This window comes from Primulina tabacum, chromosome 5 (genome assembly GCF_025594145.1).
Source record: "Primulina tabacum isolate GXHZ01 chromosome 5, ASM2559414v2, whole genome shotgun sequence".
Lineage (NCBI taxonomy): Eukaryota > Viridiplantae > Streptophyta > Magnoliopsida > Lamiales > Gesneriaceae > Primulina > Primulina tabacum.
This window is the reverse complement of record NC_134554.1, coordinates 16,616,831-16,629,580: the sequence shown is the minus strand read 5'-3', so window position 1 is coordinate 16,629,580 and position 12,750 is coordinate 16,616,831. Positions and strand designations below refer to the sequence as shown.

General features: G+C 31.3%; 1 long non-coding RNA gene across 1 annotated transcript; it reads left to right on the top strand.

Annotated features, from left to right (window-relative positions):
• Window positions 1-2,496: 2,496 nt before the first annotated feature.
• LOC142544878 (uncharacterized) lies at window positions 2,497-5,984 on the top strand. Its single transcript, XR_012820131.1, has 3 exons — window positions 2,497-2,722; window positions 3,395-3,601; window positions 5,615-5,984. It is a non-coding gene; the product is annotated as an uncharacterized LOC142544878 (long non-coding RNA).
• The last annotated feature ends 6,766 nt before the right edge of the window (window positions 5,985-12,750 follow it).

Sequence of the window (12,750 nt, the reverse complement as noted above, 5' to 3'; positions counted from 1 at the left end):
GCTAGATCGGAAGCACCAAAGCTATGTTTGGAACAATTGATCGGTTTCGGACCTTCCGAACCTACATAGCCAGCAAAATAGTAACATGTCCAATGAGCTTCAACACATAATAGTTCGGAGCTTCCGATCTCCATCATCCAATGAGTGTAAAGGTGAGCAAGAAGTGGGTTCAAACCTTCCGAACACAGCCTATAAATAGGCCATGCGAGTTTCATTTCAAAATGCACCAACTATAAATTCTTTCTCGAAATCTAGAACAATTATAGGATTTTCCAGTTATTTCCGAAGGCGGCAAAAAGTTGTTAAACATTCTTGGGAGGGATGAATGTATGATCCGAGAACCTTAGTTATAACTGAAGAATAGTATATGTGAGCTATACGCATCGTTGAGCAATAATATCAGTTTATTGGTTATAATGTCTAGGCTTGCAGCATAGGAATTTCAGATTATAGTACAGGTACATAAGTACTAATTGAGATATACAACTGAATATGCATTCTTATGTGTTGAATTTTACTTGTCATATGTGTAACATTTTACTTGTCATATGATGCATGTAATAATGCCATGTTATATGAACTACATTTTCGTATCATGTTAGATACTGATTATCCCTTGAGATAAGCTTTGATCTAGTAACGTTGGGCCCTATTTTTTGGATGATCTGGTACTCGTAGTGCGAACTCCAGAACGAAGATACCAAGATCCACTATAAACATGCCATGCGAGATTCATTTCTAGCTAGGTGCCCCAAGTATAAGTTTCTCTCTTGATTTCTAGAGCATTCTAGGTATTTCCAGCCGTTTTCGAAGGCTCTACGAGTTGCGAAGCGCTTCCAGAGTATTCGACAGTGCGAGGACCAGTCGATGAAGCAAGCATCCCCTAAAGAAATGAAGAAGAGCAAATGTATGTTCCGATTGCCTTACATATAGTTTGGGGATATAGTATAAGCTTTATTACTCATGTTTAAAAGATACGAGTAGACTAGATAGAAGGAGTTGCTCTTAGTATTATCATATTTGATGTTTAGGAGCATTGAGTAGACATCCAGGATCACCAAGACCGTTTAGAGGTACGTAAGTACTAACAGATCAAATTATGCACACTTAGACGCCCTCGACAAATTACGTTTATTTGTGGTTACCACGATAATATTTGGGATTACCACTTGTATTGCAAGGATTTATATTTTATGTTATTTCTGCTGATTTATGAGTTTTTATATTCCGAATATTTTGTATTATGTTTTATTATTATATGTTAGTTTTGGTTAATGTAAGCGTTCCGGACAAGGTACAAGGTTGCTACACGTTCAACCTCAAGTAACGAGTCAGAATTCATGCATTATTTATCTGCCTAATTTTGTGTTGGATATTAATCCGGCGAATGAATTAATTAAATAATTTATATCTCTTGCGCTTTTGATACGTTTTCTTTTACGGGCAGCCTCAGAAGTTTTATAGTGAAGTCAACTATTATATTATAGCATTGAAAAATGGATGAATGATTACAAAATTGATGTGTTAAATAATTAAATTATTATGTAAGTAGCTAGATATGTTATTTATTTCTGAAGTGTGGAAAAGACACTGTTGTGTTTCATGAATGATGGGAGAGGAATATAAAATGTGAAGTAATACAATTTCTATTAAGTAACAAAATATGTCACAAATTATGTAAAGTTTTGTAATTAATTATTCGATAAGTTAATATAATTAAAATAATCATTGATTTTATTAATTAAAATAATTATTTATATCAAATACATTCATAAATCGTGTTAAAAATATATAACTTAAATATCATAGATTAAAATGATATAAAAAAATAAAATTAAAATAACACACGAGAAAAAAATAATTACACAAAACATAAGTTATTATATATAGTAATCCAATACAATACATATAGGCTACGTTTGGTTGGAAGGATAAGATAAACTAATGATTAGTATGTAAATGATAAAGAAAATGATTGTGGTAGGATTGTAATATATAGTGTAAAATAATATTATGTTTGGTAAGATTTTTAAGTATAGGATAATTTTGAATTTTTTGATGAAAAGACAAAATTGCCCTTTCGCTACGCGCGGCGGCGACGGCGACAGTCGCGCCGGCGGCCGGCCGGAAACGGCCGGCCGAAAAAATCGGCCGACGCCGGAAATGGTCGGCGCCGGCGCCGGCGCCGGCAGTCGGCCGGCGGCGGTCGTGGCGGCGGCTGTCGGTGGCGGGAAGTGGTGGTGAGTTTGAATATAAGAGAAGGGTAAAATTGGAAAAATAGGAGGTATTAAGAGTTGGATAAATAATCCTAAGAGGTGAGAGGTATTATTTTAACCTACCTAATATAACCTAATCATTCATAAGAGAGATTGACTTGGTTAAATAATCACGCGTACCAAACAGCTGACTAGGCAGGATAAAAAAAATAATACCGCCTAATCACGCGTACCAAACGCTCCCATACATTATTATATCTTCCTTTCAACATTTAAAAACAAGAAAAGAGAGAGGAAAAAAAAACCTATCCCTTTCACTCCCAACTCGTCGGCCCCTTCCATCGAACCGTTTCAGACCACCACGTCACCTGGAAAACGTGGTCCGACCACTGTGGAGTGCAGCAGAGGGCTGGGCGACGCCTGTAGTGGTATGGATCGAAGCAAGTCGAGCCTCCCTTCGTAGACTCGACCGCTACCTCATGCGCCATGTTTCTTCTCAGATTCAGGTGAGAGGTTGCTTCGTTTTTCTTGGTTGTATTGGATTAAATTTAGAAATGGATAATTATTTTAAAATAATATGTGATTTGGTGAAATATTGATAATATTGAGAATGAGTTTTGGTAATTAAGTCATTAAGTTGGATTTTTATCAAATAAATTCAATTTTAATAATTTTGAGAATTAGTTGGATTAATTTAGTTTTATTAGTAAATTGTGGAATTATTCGATTTGTATCTTATTTTTAGGCCGATGAGATAAAGTTGAGCTTGTGTGTCGTTCAATGTCAGTTTAAAATATGTTATAGTTTGTTAACATAGGATGGTTATGTAAAAATTATGTTTTAAACATATTTATGTATTGTTATTGATTGTTAATGTGATTATGTGGATTATATAAGTTAGTAAAATGCGTAGTTGATTATATGTCTATTTATGTGACATATTATGATATTTAATTTAAGGCATGATATTAAGATATACATGTTGAACATCATTGTTCTTGTTAACAATTGTCCTATTATGTTATATTCCTTACACATATGGTTGTTATTTTGGAATCAGCGGGTAGCTTACGAGCCTAGTTTTCCCTGAGACTAAATATGATTGTCTATTTTTGATGTAGTTTCTATGTTAAATGCTCTTGAAATTTTAATATCATACGTTGTTATATCGTTATCAGCTGTATGAAGACTGATTTGTGGTGTTTGATTGGACACATCACGGTAGGCATGCTTAACGATCCCGGTTCAAGTTCAAGTTCTGGTGCGGTAGTGACCGGTTCCGGGTCGGATCAAAACCGATTCTAGTTCCAAGGTCAATCCGAACTGCGGACCGATTCTATAGTTTATAGACTAGTTCCGGTCCAGATCGAATCGAATCGAATCTGGTACGACTTTTATTATTTTTAATATAAAATTAATTTCATTAATGAAAATTTTTTAATTTAGTATTTTGAGTGAAAACAATATAAATAAAAATAGAATAACTTACAAATTGATTTTTTCAATTGAATATCTAAAAGTTATCACAATTTATTAAGATATATTTTGAATACACGGGATTTTCGTAGGAGCTTGTGCTTTGAAATTCATCAATCGCTCTAGCAGTCCTATTCTTTTATCATTAGCAAACCAATCTTTAGGAATGTCAGCATGCTAAGTGTTTTTGGCTTTAAATTAGTTCTTTGTTCACCGAGGAAGATTCTTCCACACTGAAAATGGTGATTCGGAAGCAACACCAACTTTGAACATGTATAATATCTCTTGCAGTGTTGTCGCTAACACTGGATAAAACTGAGAATTTACTTTCCATCAGTCAAGGATATCAAAATTCTCTATAATCTTAATATATTGACTTAGATAAATTTGGATCTCATTTTAATTTATTGTTGTAACCGATTTTCCTTTGAAATTTTTTCGTTTCAAACTTTGAAAGAAGTCGAGTGCTCTAGTTTTTCTTCTCTATGTCGGCCTCTCTTTTGACTATGCACTCTGTTCACATTGTTCATTAGCATACAAATCAAACAATTCTTGGAGAGAATGAATGATTCAATTTGTTTATCGTTAACATTCTTCTGGAGAAATTTAACATATATTCAAAAACATGTCTAACCCACATTGACTTTTATTATGATCAAGTAATGTTGCTAAGCCATGTACAATGGGATATTCTCTCAATATTTTGACACTTGTTTTTCATACTTGAAACAAAATCATGCATAACAACATCATCACGATATTCAATAAATTTATAAAATATATTGAAAAGCAAATATAGAAACATGATTGAAGTAGGGTAATTAATGCAGAATTTTTCGGTTACTTTTTTAAAAATATCTAACAAAGAAATACAATTACTCAAAATATTTCAATAATTTTCAGTCAACATTAAAGACACTACTGCAATATTATTGTAATATGGAGTAACTAAATCTTTTAAATGTAACTAATTATAAAGAAATTGATATAAAGAATTATATCTAGTTTCAACATGAAGATGGATTTTTTTAAATTTAATCATGTTTGATTCGACTAGTGTTTTTTAATTATGTCTATGTCTTCTTTCACGTAATAATTTCTTACATATTTGAATTTTTATATTACAATAGATATATGCTCATCACATGCACATTTAGCACATAAGTTGATAATATGGCATGCACATCTAACATGAAGGAAATTATTATCTGAAATTAGTTTTAATGAATCTTTAAGATATTTAATCACAAGTGTATTGACACACATTATTTTATTTATATCATGAATCTTAACAACATTTAAAACATATCTAGCTATAGTGTATAAATTGTGTGACGATTCTAAATGATCTAACGCTAAAATTCTTATTTGCATAGTCCAAGTTTCATCAATCCAATGACATGTAACAACGACATAATATTCATATTTCAAATTAGTCTAAATATCAGCTATCAAACTAATCTACGAAAAATATTTGAAAGATGCAATTTTAATGTTTCTTTATATATATCAAAACAATATTTCTTAAGTGTATGTCTAGAAATATTGTAAAAACCGAGTTGAATAGTACAAGTAAATTTAATAAAACCTTCTAGTTCTATTATTATAAAAGATTGACAACATTTCGTAATAAATTTGACGATGACTTTTTGAGATATTTCTTTTGTAATTATGAAAGCTTTATCGCTAGAAGGATTAATTTGTTGGGTATCATGGTCAATTTTGCGTACCTTGATTAAATGTTTTTCAAAAGTGCATGTGTCACCAGAACCAGCACCCGTTTTGTACGAATATTTGGATTTTCAAATTTTACATATTGCAAAAGAGTTATTTGTACATTGTTGTTCAATACCGAAGTGATTCGAAACTTTGATTTGCTTTGCTCGAACTGTCATCGTGCTCGTTGCTTGCTGGAATGGAAGATGACGTCCCTACATATTTGTTGGGAAGTTCCATGGCTTCTTCTTTCTCGTGGCCAGGTTTGACTTTATCAAAATCGAGGATGTAGTCAAAATGTTCACCAAAATCGGAAATGTATTCACCTCCACTGCCACCACGGTTTGAAGACGACATCATTGAAATTCAAATTATTTATATGAGTAAATTGCGAAATATTAAGTAAATAATAATAAAAAAGAATATTGAATGTAGATAAAATAAAACAAAATGTATTGAATATATGTTCAGAAATGATAGAAAATAGAGAAATATAGAGTCGAGAGAAAATTAATTTGTGAAAATGTCAAAAAATGATCTTGTATTTATAGTTGATTTGTGGGGTAAAAAAATATATGTTCGCAATTTGATCCACAAATTTGAGAGCTAAATTGCAATTAAATATGTGTATTCATTAGCCGTTTCCAACGCCTAAAATTTGGATCATATAATTATCATAAACTATATTTTTTATAACATAATATGCATTTGATCCTCCAAATAATATCAAATTAAACAATATCATATGTAGAATTTTATGACTTGTAAATCGGTATAATTATTGTGTGGAGTTTGATGAGGCGCAAATATTGTCATTGATAAAATATGGTTCTTAGGATATTATAAAATTTAAAATAATTGAATTTCACTTTCACTGCTAGTTATTGTTTTTTTTTTAATAAAACGACAAATACATAATCCCACCATATATGCCATGATGAATTTAATTATAATTTGAATAACATGCGTGGTTTTATCTTATTCAATTTCAAAGGAACTTTTAGATATAAATTGAACAATGGATGACTCAAACAAGAGATTTGTCTAATAAAATACGATCTGTGAGACTGTCTCACACAAGTTTTTATCATATATATATATATATATATAATGTAAGTGATGATGTAAGAGGGAAAGAGACTTTTGCTCTTTGGATTAATAATTAATTAATATGTTACCCTCAATAATATAATATATAACCGAGGTAATTGCAGCTATCTAAAAATAAAATAAAAAATGTGATTGTTTTGAGCGGCTACGCGTCATTCTTGACTTTGAAAATTCGATGCATCAATGAATGAAAAGGTGGGTTTTTTTTAATTAATAATTTTAAAAAAATTAAAAAGCGTCCTTTTTTATTAATAATTTAAGAAAAATTATTTTAAAAATAATCTGTATGATGGCGGTTTTGTAGTAATAAAAAAATTATTGCAGAATGCCACCAAGTGTGACGGACCATGTACATGTAATGTGTTGCTTTATAGCTGCTGCAACTTTTTCAGCGTCCGCTTACGGTGGGATCAAATTTTTTTTATTATAAATAAAAGGAAGGAAAAGTAAAATATTCAAAAGAAAAAAGAAAGAACAAATATTTGTTTATATGAAAAATGAAGATTGATTTTTTATTTTGTGCATATATTAAATATTTTTTTAAATTTATGATTATTAACTTTTTCAATTAAATTTATATGTTTTATTTTATTTCTTATTATAATATTTTGTATTAGTTTATTATTTCGACAACTTATTTCAGAATGACAGAAATTGATGCTAATAATTCAGAAGTAGATGTCATTTGAAATATACCCGACGTGTAACGTTGATGATTATTGGAGAAATATTGTTCTCGGATTATCAAGGAAGGTCGTCTAAACTCATGTTTTTGCAACCACTACATGATATTGACCGTGTTGAATCTTATAATTGAGGATGTGCAATTTTAGCATTCATATACCACGAGTTGCGCAATACATGTATATTGAACTTTTATATATCATGCATGTATAAATATTGTATTTTCATTATTTAATACATCATATATATTTTTAACTGTTTATATTATTATTATTATTATATATGAGCATGGAACCGGATTAAATTGGTTAACCCCAACCGAGATGAGTATATAGCTGTTGTGCCTCCAAGTCAACCCGATAATCTTTTTTCGGTGCATGATAATATTTTAATTTGTTGTCCAAATGTAATCTATAACTATTTTCTATTTTTAAAATTTCAATATGTAATCATATTTGTTAAATTATAGGTGGAAAAATGTGTTTAGTTACACACATTCACCGACTCATGCTGTACAAAATTTAAATTTCAATATGTAATCATATTTGTTAAATTATAGGTGGAAAAATGTGTTTAGTTACACACATTCATCGACTCATGCTGTAAAAAATTTAAAGAACTTTCTTGATGAACAATAATGAGGTGTTTTTGGATCATTTAAATTATGTAATAATTATATGAATTTTTTATGTTCAGTTTAACTGAACCATTTACATGAAACATGGCATAGATGTAAAAACAATTATTGATTCATATGATAACGAAATATGGTGATGTGTTTGTCCTCTCATTTGTTTTGAAATCGTGGATATACAACGTCTCAATAGGGTGACGAGACAGTTCAAAATACGACAATTTATTCCAGTGTCTGCTCTCGACAACAATGAACTTCATAAAATCACGGGAATTGATCAAAGGAACACAGATTGGAAAGAATATCATATGCAATTATTATATGGAATAGAAAGTTGAGATATGTTTTCCAAGGAGAACGACACGGGAGATCGAGACAAACTGATGACGACTATTTTCAATGGTATGAGCAAATAAATGTCCACTTTTTATCTCCTACAGTGCATGAGATTGGTTTCGACCATTTTCATTTCATAATGTTGCCGAAAAACATAATACCCAACAAATTTAAGTACACATTCTCTTTATTCTCATCATTAATCATTAGCGTGGGAGAGTAAATTGGTTAGGCCATCAAGTGGATTTACCATTATTGGTACATCAGCTGAGTTTAATATTGTACGACATTTCGATGAATATGAGACTACATGGTCATTTAGGCCATCAGATGTTTTCGGTAATATAGTGTCATTTGTTACCTCAGGTATTTTCGATATCATATGCTCATCTGGTCCCTTAGGTCCTTTTGATAGCATCTGGTTCATCTGGTTTTTTTGGTTATACATGGCCATATTATCCATCATGTGTTTTCGGTAATTCATGGCCATCTGGACCAACATGTTTTTTCGGTAATACACAGTCATCTGATCCATCAGGTGCTGGCCAACATTCGTTTGCTGACCATGATTTTCAAACTCTAATTTGGTCAAATATAAAAAATTCTACAAATCTTATTAAAGTTAGTCTGCAACAGCTTGTTCATTATTTGCGACCCGAGAGAAATGTTATTTCAGATATGTGATGAAATATTACTCTGGATGTCTTGAACTGGAACAAAACACAGCAACAATAACAGCAAGTCGAGGCAAGTAAATTCCTTTCTCCGCAAGACGAAATTGCCCGTATATAGTGCTATACGTTGCAGGCAATCGTCCCCAAGATACAACGAGTTAATCCAGAAGATGCAGCACAACAATTTCTGGATATCAGCGAACAAGTGTATGCTTGTACTTTCAAGTGTTTCGAAATGATGAATGCAACAATATGGTAAGAAGCAATGCAATAAAAAAATGACCAGCAACCTTCGAAATGGGCTGATTGGATTTATTTATAAACAATCACCGGTTGCGTAGAAAAGACACGCATTTCCAGACCGGATGCAAAGAAGAGTCACAACTCTAGTGAAAGAACACATTGGTTGATGCACAAGTGATCAAGAACAGATGCCAACATAGCCAAGGGACGCGCATGTTTCCAGTAACAGCGCAGCGCAGATCTCCAGAAAGGGTCGCGCATATGGGCGTCCTTATGCGCGCCTTGTTCTGCCCATGCGTATAAAACAGTAAGTGGCGCGCATGTGCGCGGATTCTGGCGCGCATGTGCGCGGCATCTTCTGTAAATGCTCTCACATGCACGCTGGTTTCTGTTTTTCTTGTGTAGGTCCTTGTCAACAAAATTATTTTCAAATAACTTTTGTCCAAAAAGATTAATACGATCAAAAGACCGCACCGGCCTGGCCGGGCGAAGCGCGCATGTGTGTGTTTCATCAAGACACAGCCTATTAGCGTCTTTCTCCTTCTAAAAACTTTTGGTACCTTTTGGTGCCCAAACCCCTAACTTAAACTTAGAGTTTATAAGGAAGACCCAAGTTGTCTCCTTTTCTGATGTGGGACAAGTCCCACTCACTTTTCTTTTCAACACTCTTCTTAATTCATTTATATCAATAGGATATAGGGAAAATATAAATAAACTGACAGAAAATTTTGGATTGAAAAAATGTAAAGAAAGAATAAATAGTAGGCAAATAGTTTTAAAAATTATGAAAATTTTGAGGACGGATAACAAAATATAAAACTGAGCAGCGTCCTCTATTAGAGGCAGCGGACGCTGCCCACGCCGATTATACTATCAATGAAAAGATGATTTCATATCATACAATCAATGTTAATCATTTATATTCCACTTTAAACAAATAATTTAATCATAATCTTGGACTTTTTTCTCACACTGTACGTATACATATTCATATATATGTTTAAATATTTATTTATTTTTCCATAGAATATGAGGTACGAATTTTTTTAGTGTCATCGATTATACTAAACATTTAATAGAATAGATCTATCCTGGTCTGTCTTTTGTCACGACACAAACACCTACCTCTACCAACTTCAATCTTGTTACTTAAAGATAGTTGGTGTAACTAATTTAGATCTTGTCCAACTTATTTATAGCTTTAATCTGCAACCGCAATCTTATCAAAATATGTACGTTTCCAAATGCAGATGACGTTGCTGTCATGTCATCGTCTTTTCTGACATGTTCTGGTAGTGTACCAAAACCTGACATTATGTTTAAGGTTAAATGACTATCAGTACGGAAAGCTTCGTCCGATATTTCAGCTGGACTCTGGTCCCTAATAATTGATCTTAATGATTTCTTAGAAAATATATGTATTGACTCAGACCGATCAACTAGATAGACTGTTAGTTGAGCTTCATCAGTCCGCCTAGAATCGACAACATCTATCAGTCTAACTTTGTAATCAGTTAAACTTCTTAGTTCAATTTCCCTATTTGATTCAGTTCGGTTAGTTTTCATGATAAATAATTTTATAAATTCTTTGAAATATTCTCAAAACTATTCTTATCAAACAAATTATTGTGTCGAGTACTTATGCATGACCTTCTTTTGCTATTACATTGTTATTGAATAGTTATTTTTCGTATTTTATCAGTGAACTTAAAATTTCATTATAAATTATTTTTAAAAATTAATATATAAATTAAATTTTATGTACTTTAGCAAAAAATTAAAAATTCCAATTTCTAAGAATTTATGAACTTTATAAGATATTAGCTAACATTGATTTTTTGAGAAAGCTAACATAGATTAATTTCTATGTACTTTAGGAAAAAATAAAAATAAATTATATTAATATTTTAAATTTCCTAGGAAATAATGAAACTTAGCAAAAAAACACAAATTGCATCAATATTTAATATTTTCAAATCTTAGGAATTTATGACCTAATAAGCTAGCACAGAAAAATATTTGAATAAGCTTGTGAAGTCACCTGAAAAGACAAACATGCTCATAAAACCCAAAAAATAACTAAAAAATATGGGCATAATTTTGTAAACTCATAAATCAACTCCGAATTTTAGAGAGAATACATATATAGACAGATAGATAGAATACATACAGATATAGATTATTATTTAATTATCAAATGAAGGAAATATATATAACCATTCATTATTAAATGAAGGACATCGAAGCATGAAATTAAGAGCTGCACAAAAATTTAATTATAAAATAAATGCACAACAAAATATTTTTAAATAAATAAAAATGAAGGTACGAAAATTTATTTTTAAAATGAATTAAATGAAGGCACTATTTTTATTATAAAGGACAAATTAAATGAAGATACAAGAATTTTATTGAGGACAAAATCGCAAATTAATATATAGATACAATGTACAAAAATTTATTTTTAAATGAATTAAATGAAGACACGAAATTTTATTGTTAAGGATAAATTAAATGAAGTCACAAAAATATTGTTATTGAGAAAAAAATCATAAATTCATATATAAATTATTATTTAATAAATGCACAAAAAATTATTTTAAAATGAATTAAATGAAAGCACAAAATTTTATTATTGAGGACATCATTGTAAATTCATAATGTAACTTATATATATATATACGGTCAAACGCTTACCATTAGGATAAATTTATAATTGTTAGCCAAGGAAAATTTATTTCTTTATAGTCGTGGCAGTGCGGAGTACACTAACTTGAGTGCTAATGGGTCGAGCTGTTAGGCTCACGAGTCCGAAGAGCTGCATATCTATCTGTCGGTGATGTGTCAAATCACTTAAAGATCAATCTTATCATTTTCATACCGCCTACCCTATCCTCAGTAGAGATACTATTACACGTTAAGATCTGACATCACTCTTTTACGGCCCACATATCCAACTAGAAAATGTCAGCAACTTGACGTAGTTCCCAGGAGGTCACTCATGAACGCTTAACCTAACATTCCCCCAAGAAGTATATAAATATGTTTCTTGGGAGACTTGAACTTATGATCTCGCACTGAAACCAATTGTTTGTTATGATCAAATGTTTATATTTAGGTCAAAAGTTATAGTTGTTAGTTAAGATGCAACTTTATTTCTTTATATTCGTTTCAACGCAAAGTGCACCTACTTGAGTGCTAATAGATTGGGATGTTAAGCTCATGAATCCGGAGATGTACGTATCTATCTACTGGTCTTAGAGATCAGTCTTACAATTTTCATGTCGCCTATCCTGTCTTCAGCAGGCATAGTATTACCCATTAAAATCAGACGTCATTCTTTTACAATCCACTCAATTTGCGTTTAATATATGAAATACAAGAACTCCGCCAATATATATTATTTTTCGCCATTCTTATTTTTTTCCTGTTCAATTTGCTTTTAATATATGGAATACAAGAACTCCGCCAATATTTGTATATTTTATATGCATGTGGTAGTTCAGTACTAGAAGGGTTTTGGACCACTTCATGGGATCTAGACATACAGGGAGAGATCATGTTGTATACATATCTACCATCGCTCTAAAATGCTCTACTTATATGAAATGTCAATTATTAATTTGATTTATTATATATACTATTGTAGTTGGAAGTTTTC